This window comes from Stenella coeruleoalba, assembly GCF_951394435.1.
Source record: "Stenella coeruleoalba genome assembly, chromosome: 18".
Lineage (NCBI taxonomy): Eukaryota > Metazoa > Chordata > Mammalia > Artiodactyla > Delphinidae > Stenella > Stenella coeruleoalba.
Genome location: NC_137164.1, coordinates 24,046,206 through 24,055,024, shown reverse-complemented (window position 1 = coordinate 24,055,024; position 8,819 = coordinate 24,046,206).

Sequence of the window (8,819 nt, the reverse complement as noted above, 5' to 3'; positions counted from 1 at the left end):
AGATAATTGTAGATTCACCTATAGTTGTAAAAAAATAACAGAGAGAGAGAGAGAGAGATCCTGTGTACCCTTTACCCATTTCTCCCTGGTGATGACATCTTGCAAGCCTATATATAGTACAATATTGCAACCAGGATATTGACACTGACACAGTCAAGATGCTGAAACATTTTCTCATCACATGGACCCATAACAAAGATACCTCGTGTTGCCCTTTTATGACCACACCTACTTCCCTCCCACCTCCACTTCCCACCCTTAACCCTGGGAAACCATTAATCCATCTCCACTTTTATAATCTTGTCGTTTCAAGAATGTTATATTAATGGAATCATACAGGGTGTGACTTCTTTATTTCACTCAGTCTAATTTCCTGAGATTCATCCGGTTGTTGCATGTATCAATAGTTTGTTTCTTTTTATTGCTGAGTAATATCCCGCCCGGTGGGGGAATTCATGGTAAAAACATAATTCGATTTATCCTTAATGAGTTCTTGAAGTTCACCAATAAACACTTGTTCAGAACCAAATATGTGACAGGTGTTGTTTCCAGTGGAAGTGATCTATGGATAGTCCTGTCTAGTGAGAAAGAAAGCTTATTGTAACACAGAGTGTTATGTGCAGTGATGAAAATCTGCAACCAAGTATGTGGGGAGCAGAGAGGAAGGGAGGATTTAGAGGAGGTTTAGGGGCCCCTTCCTGGATACGTGACCTTGAGTTGAGTCTTCAAGCAGTCAGCCAGGCAAAGTGTGTGTGTGTGATGCAGGGGTGACAGTGCAGCAGAAGACAGCGAAACAGCATGGTGGGTACAGCTCGGTGTTGCTGAAGCATGAAAGGAGTACAGCAAGAGACCGGAGATGGAACTTGCGTAGGTGAGGGCAGAACAGTGCAATCAGATTTGACCTCCGTGGGTGGAATTGACCTGCAGAGGACTAAGGACAGGAAGATCAGCTGGAGGTCTAAGAAACAGATAATGAGGGACTTCTTTTTTTTTTTTTTGCGGTACGCGGGCTTCTCACTGCTGTGGCCTCTCCCGTTGCGGAGCACAGGCTCCGGACGCGCAGGCTCAGCGGCCATGGCTCACGGGCCCAGCCACTCCCCGGCTTGCGGGATTTCCCGGACCGGGGCACGAACCCGTGTCCCCTGCATGGGCAGGCGGACTCTCAACCACTGCGCCACCAGGAAAGCCCTGAGGGACTTTTTTAGGGCAGTTTTAGTGGAACTGGAAAGGAGGGAACAGATCTGAGAAACACTGAGATGAAAATGGCCTGCGCTTGGAGACTGGCAGTGGATGAACAAAAAGGAAAGAAGAATTTCAGGTTTCTACCAACTGGAAAGGAAAGTACCTTGGTCAAATTCATATTCGGGCATCATGGGTTTAAGACGACTGTAGGATGTCCATAAGATACATGACACTGTTGGAGAGAGGCATGGGAAAGAAATACAGATCTGGGAGCCTCATCTGGTGGCTTGAAGCCATTAGAGAAGATGAAGTTATGGGAATTCCCTGGCGGTACAGTGGTTAGGACTCGGTGCTTCCACTTCAGGGAACAGAGGTTCGATCCCTGGTCGGGGAACTGCCAAGATCCTGCAAGCTGTGCAGAGGCCACAAGAAAAAAAAAAAAAGATGAAGTTGTCCTGAAAGACCCCCAGGGACTCAGAAAAGGGGCTCCACAGATCTAGGACTCATACCTTGGAGGAGGGGTTGCTTTCCAGATGGTGCTTCTGGGAGATGGGTGTGATGAAGCTGGTTCTAGGCTGGAGAATGGGACCCACTGCCCTTCCAGGGTGAGAACTGGCGCCCAGGCGACGCCGGCAGCAACAGTGAACAAAACAGGAAGAGTAAGCCTTTTCCCCTCCCACTTTCCAATTTCCCTCTTGTGTAGCCCATTGGCAGAGCGGGTAGAAAACCAGCTGGCAGGGAGCAATGCCATTTGTATTGCAAGAGCCTTAACCCCAGCATCGCAGAGCAGACGATCAAAGTGTGTACTGGGAGCTGAGAGGTAACCGTTCCTTAAGTGGCCACTTAGTCTAATAAGGCACTCTTCTTTAAGAACAGCAATCTTTATTACATTCAGTGGAAAGTGGGGCAAGATGCTGCCCCAGGAGGATTAGTTGAGGGACTGGAGGATTCTTAGCTTGAAAAAGAGAAACTTTAGGGTTGGGGAAAGGGGGTAGAGGTGGGAGGAGATGAGGTTGTACGTAGAATTGATTTAAGTATTTGAGGGACCGTTGCGGGGAGTTGGACTTGCATAAGTTCTTTTTAAATTTTTTATATTTTTATACAATTTTTAAAGGTTATGTTCCATTTACAGCTATTACAAAATATTGGTTGTTAGTGTATTCTGTAAGATGTAGGTATGTTGATTGCTCATCCTTATTTTTGAGATTAAAAAAATTTTTTTTCAAGTTTTATACAACGTTTAAAGGTTCCGCTCCGTTTACAGTTATTACAAAATATTGGCTATATCCCCATGTTTTACAGTACATCCTTGTAGCCTATTACAATACATCCTTGTAGTTTGTACCTCCCACTCCCCCCACCCCTGTATTGCACCTTCCTTCTCCCCACTGGTAACCACTAGGTTGAGTCTGCTTCTTTTTTGTTATATTCACTAGTTTGTTGTATTTTTTAGGTTTCACATATAAATGATATCAAAGAGTATTTGTCTTTCTCTGTCTGGCTTATTTCACTTAGCATAATGACCTCCAAGTCCCATCCATGTTTCTGCAAATGGCAAAATTTCATTCTCCCTTATGGCTGAGTAGTATTCCTCTGTGTGTGTGTGTGTGTGTGTGTGTGTGTGTGTGTGTGTGTGTGTGTATACACACACATACTATTATCCATTCATCTATTGATGGATACTTTTAAATGAGACAAGCAAGTGAAATCGACAGGAAAAACTATGATATCCAAAGATGCCCTGGACTGTCTCATTGAATGAGTTCCCCTTTGAGAGAAGGGTTCAAACAGAGGCTGAGAGAATGTGAACTCTGTGTAGGGAAGAAAATGTTTTCACCATAGGACCAGAACATCTTGGGGTCCCCTTCAATTCTGCAGTTGACTATATATAAAGGAAAACTATGCAGAATCCTAACCAAATTAGGAAACAAATGAATCAGAGTTTGAACTCCAAAAAAAGCTTGTTATACAGCTTCCTTTTAAAAACAAGTCACTAGTAACCAAAACTTTTATGCATCTCCATGGTGACCCTGAGACACTGCCTGATTCTGAAGGACTTTCTGAGTCACCGTATTAAATTACTTATACTTTAAAAGGCAAATTATATGTTATTCTGTAATAATTCTTTAGTCATTTGTTTATATAGCCATAATTCTTGATTAATCAGAAGGTCAATTCCCTAATCCTGGCAGCTAACAGTTTATCGTCTGTCTTTGTCCATTCGGGCTGCTGTCACAGAATACCATAGACTGGGTGGATTTTAAACAACACAAATTTATTTCTTACAGTTCTGGATGTTGAGACGTCCAAGATCAAGGTACTGGGAAATTCTGTGTCTGGTGAGAGCCCGTTTTCTGGTTCACAGAGGACCATCTTCTCCCTCTGTCCTCATATGTTGGAAGAGGCCAGGAAGCTCTCTGGAGTCTTTTATATGAGGGAGGCACTAATCCCACTGATGAGGGCATAGCCCTCATGACCTAGTCACCTCCAAAAGGCTCCACTGCCTAATATCATCACCTTGGGGGGTTAGGATTTCAACAAACATTCAGACCATGGAATAGTGCTAGGAAATTAAATTTTCACTGGGAAATCTAAATACAGTAGATTTCTCTGCATTATTATTATTATTATTATTTTAGAAATAAGAATTGTCACAGTAGTCCAAGAATCTGACTCTATCTTTCCTTCCCTAGCTCTAGCCTTGATATTTGTCTCCCTCAGTCCTTGTGCCACCGCTGGTACATTCACAAAATGTGACAATCAGTGCTATGGCTGGTAACATCCTGGAACTTGTCTATGGCTGGGGTGTGGATTCCAACCACAAGAAAGAGAGGCTACAGATGAAAAATTGTAGCGTCCTGGCATTGTATAGCACTTCTTAGTTTGAGACACTCTATGTACATTTAATCCTCATCACAACCCTGTAAGTTTAGTATTAGTCCCATTTGAAATGTCCTCACACCCTCACACGACTCAGGTTGGTCCTACTTCTGGCAATGACATTATGGATAAATATGGGCATTGAGCACTACCTTTCCTTAAAGGAGAGACACGGACTTACTAAGTAGGACGCAGCCCCTAGAAGCGTGGTGTCAGTAAAGCACGTTCTCTGCATGTCTCCTCTCCCCCCTAGACCTCCCTCCCACCCCAATCCACGCTGCCATAGCGCCCTAGCAACTGAGAGAAGGTCCGCAAAGGGAAGGGACCAAAGATCTTACCGTTTAGGGTTTTTTTAGCTTTTTTGACTGCTACTCACAGTGAGAGATACGGTTTTTCCCAGTATATACAAATATATACAAATATATACATATGTGTGTGTGCATATATATGTGTATAAACATATATGTTTACATATTAAGTTTAACAAAGCAGCACTTATGCACATGCAATGTGTTTTAATATTTTCTATTTTGTTTTTTTAAATACCGATTGCAACCTATTAAAGTGATTTTATAACCTGCAAATGAAAGGGTCAGCAGACTTTTTCTGTAAAAAGCCAAGTAGTAAATTCTTGGGGCTTTGTGGGCCATGTGGGCTTTTCCAGTTCTACTCAATGCTGCCACTGCAGCAGGAAAACAGCCACAGACAACATGTAAATAATGGGCACGACTGTGTTCTAATAGAATGTTATTTACAAAAACAGACGGCAGCCCAACCACTGCACTAACAGGTCACAGCCCATAGTTCTACAGTTTTAAAAATGCAACCTTGGTTCAACAGTTTCCAACGCTCAGCTGACTTCCCAAGAATCATCTGAAAAGCATGTTAAAAAGTGTCCAGGACCTATGGAAGTAGAATCTCTGGGGAAGGGGTCAGGGCACCATTTTGATCACCCTCCCTGGATGACTCTTACCTTTGACCAAGGTTAGGAATCACTGATCTGATCTAACCTCTCCACTCAGCCCCTAGTTTACAGAAAATAAACTAGAGCTTGAAAGGCTGATTTCTGGGCTTCAAGCAATTGTCAACAAATTTAAAGAACCCAGGTCATACAAACTAGGGACTCAACCACAGGGCAGTTAAGTTGGAAATTAATAACAAGAAATATGCAACAGAGCATAAAACTTACCTCTTATAATTTGTTCAATACATATCCCTGCAGAAATTCAGCAAAAGTGACAACCAATTAAAGGACAGAAGCCAATGCCCATTAAGCTGACAATAAGAATACTAAACATCTCAAGACTACTATAAAAAATTCTAATACTAATACTGTAGACTAGAGAATGGACTTGAGGACACGGGGAGGGGGAAGGGTAAGCTGGGATGAAGTGAGAGAGTGGCACTGACATATATACACTACCAAATGTAAAAGAGATAGCTAGTGGGAAGTAGCTGCATAGCACAGGGAGATCAGCTCCATGCTTTGCGACCACCTAGAGGGGTGGGATAAGGAGGTTGGGAGGGAGAAGCAAGAGGGAGGAGATATGGGGGTATATGTATATGTATAGCTGATTCACTTTGTTACACGGCAGAAACTAACACAACATTGTGAAGTGATTATACTCCAATAAAGATGTTACCAAAAAAATGGAAATTATAAGAGAATATTTTGTGTTGTTGGGCTATGGAAGGATTATTTTAAGTAAGGCACAAAAAGCGTAGCCCATTTTTTAAAAAGGATTCAAAATCTCACTGAATAAAAATGTTAAGTTTCTGTTCAATAGTAAACAACATACAAAAGTTAAAAGACCACAGACTGGAAAAAATACTTTCCAACATAAAAACTACCATGGATTAGTATCTATTATATATATACACAAATGTATATATGATATATAAGCACATATCATACATGTATATATAATATATATACATATATCCTATAAATCACTTATTCTATTTTTAAGTCAGGTTTATTGAGGTTTTGAATTTTATTTATTTTTTTATACACTGGGTTCTTATTAGTCTTATCCATTTTAAACATATTAGTGTATATATGTCAAGCAGTCAGGTTTATTGAGATATAATTTTCAAACAGGAAAACTCATCCTATTCTGTACAGTCCTATGAATCTTGACAAATGCATAGAGTTGTGCAATCAGCTCTATTATTAAAGTAGAGAATATTTGTTTGATCTGCAAAAAAGTTCTGTAAGGCCTGTTTCCAGTCAACCCATCCCCCCTCCCACAGCTTGTGGCAATCATTGATCTATATTTCTCTGTATATTTTTGCCCTTTCCAAAATGTCATTTAAATGGAATCATATGTATATAGCTTTTAGAGTCTGGCTTCCTTCATTTAGCATAAAAATATTTTGAGATCATCCATCTCATTGCTTATATCAGTAGTTTTTCCTTTTTATTGTTGAGTAGGAGTCCACTATATGGGTTTACCAGTTTTGTTTATCCATTCACCTGTTGAAGGAAATTGGGATGTTGCCAGGTTGGGGTGATTATGAATACAACCACCATAAAAAATTGTGTACAGGTTTTATATGAACATGTATCTTCCTTTCCTTCAGGTAAACACCATAGGATTGCTGGGGCATATGGTAGATATATGCCTCTATATCTACTCTATAATAAACTACCAAACGCTTTTCCAAATTGCTGTGCCATTTTCAATACCACCATTGATGAATGAGTATTTGTACCTGTTGCTCCTGTCCTTATCATACTTGGTATTGTCAGGTTTTTTTTTTTTTTTTTTTTTTTTATTTACTTATTTGGTTGTGCCGGGTCTTAGTTGCAGCAGGCGGGCTCCTTAATTGCAGCATGCGAACTCTTAGTTTTGGCATGCATGTGGGATCTAGTTCCCTGACCAGGGATTGAACCTGGGCCCCCTGCATTGGGAGCTTGGAGTCCTAACCACTGTACCACCAGGGAAGTCCCGGTATTGTCAGTTTTTAAGGCGGTTCTAATAGGTAAGTTCTAGTAGGTGAGATTATCTCATTGTGACTTTACTCTGCATTTATTTAATGACTAATGATCTTTTCATATGATGCTTTGACTTCTGTAAAAATTCACATAAAATGATTTTCAGAAAGCAAACAGTCCATTAGAAAAATGGGCAAATTGTACGAACAGGCAACTTTCATCAAAGGAATTCAGAATAAGCAATATCAACAAACATCTAAAAATATGCTCAATAATACTGTAGTCAGAAAAATGCAGGGAAAGGAGATATCATTTTAGACCCCTCAGGTTGGTAAAACTGTGTGATAACACAGGTTTTGGCAAGGATAAAAGAAAATGGGAATTCGTACACCCTGCAAATGGAAATGTAAATCAGTACAACCACCTGGAGCCCTAGTTGGTAGTACCTTATTAGTTGAAGATACCTCTGGTCTATGACCAAACGATTCCATTCCTAGGTATGTACATATGGGCACAAAGATATGTACGAGAATGTGTATTGCAAGATTGTATTAATGAAAAATAGAGACATTTAATAAAAGGAGAATGCATAAATAAACGTGTCTATTAATACAAATCAATGAATCGTATAAACATGCATCAATCAGTATGTTGGATTTTTTTAGTGTTGAGCGAAAGAATAAGCAGATTGCCAAATATGTACACACCACATGATACCGTTTATGTAAAAATTTAAACACTCAAATAGCATATATTGTTTATGAATTCATATAGTAAAAGTATAAAAACATTTGTGGTAATGATATGCATCAATTTCAGGATGGTGGTTTCCTATGGAAGGGAAGGAGAAAGCACAGTGAGAATAAAGCTTTAACTGTACCTGGAACATTTTACTTTAAAAAAAATCTGTTATATTACCTTTAGTTTATTTTATTATTTTAAATGTTTCATAATTTAAAACTATAGTTCCCATCATCTACCTCCATATTCTCCTGGCAAAACAACCTGAACCAGGTTCTAGGATTTATCCTAACTTCAAAACTTCTGTTCACCCTGATCTTATGTCTCCATTTAATAACTTGGCTGCTGATTCATACGATTGATTCCTCTCTTTTCATTGAACCTGAGGTCCTTGGTAACTAAGGAGTTGATCCAGGAACGTAAGCTTCCCTTGTTTGGGCCATTTCTCTTCCTCAACTGATGTCCTACTTCTGCACCCATATGGATAGAGATTATTTTATTTGTTGATACACATTCTTAGTTCCTGCCAGCTGTCAGCCTGGATTTCTGAGTGTCTCCGGAGCCTAGGTTCCCTGAGCTTGGATTTGTCCACTTTTTGGATAACCTCTTATACTCGTTGTTAGATCCTTTGACACCTGCTGCATTCATGAACTATTTTGGGGATATGGAACTCTGAGTTCCAGATTGGATTTCCACCCAGCTCTGTTGTCTAAAACCTGTCCCAATCTAGTGGATGAGTGTAATAGATAGCCCAGCTAAGAGTGATGAAAATTCACAGCTCTCAGTACTTGCTAAGCTTTCAGACTTCCTTCCTAACCTGTGTCAGACTGATCAAATTAAATGCTCTTGAGATCCAGGCCTTCAAAATAAAAACCACTTATTAGGACACAGCTGTCTCTCTTAACCTTCCCTCACTCCTTAGACCTAAAGGTCTATAATATGTCTATATTTCTTGGAAATATAATGCTGTCTTAGAGATGACTGGGGCATCATGAGTCCTTTAAGCGTACACCCAGGATGGCATGCTTCCAAGCTACTTGCCTTGTGAAATACAACATGTCAGCAACCCTTTGCCTTA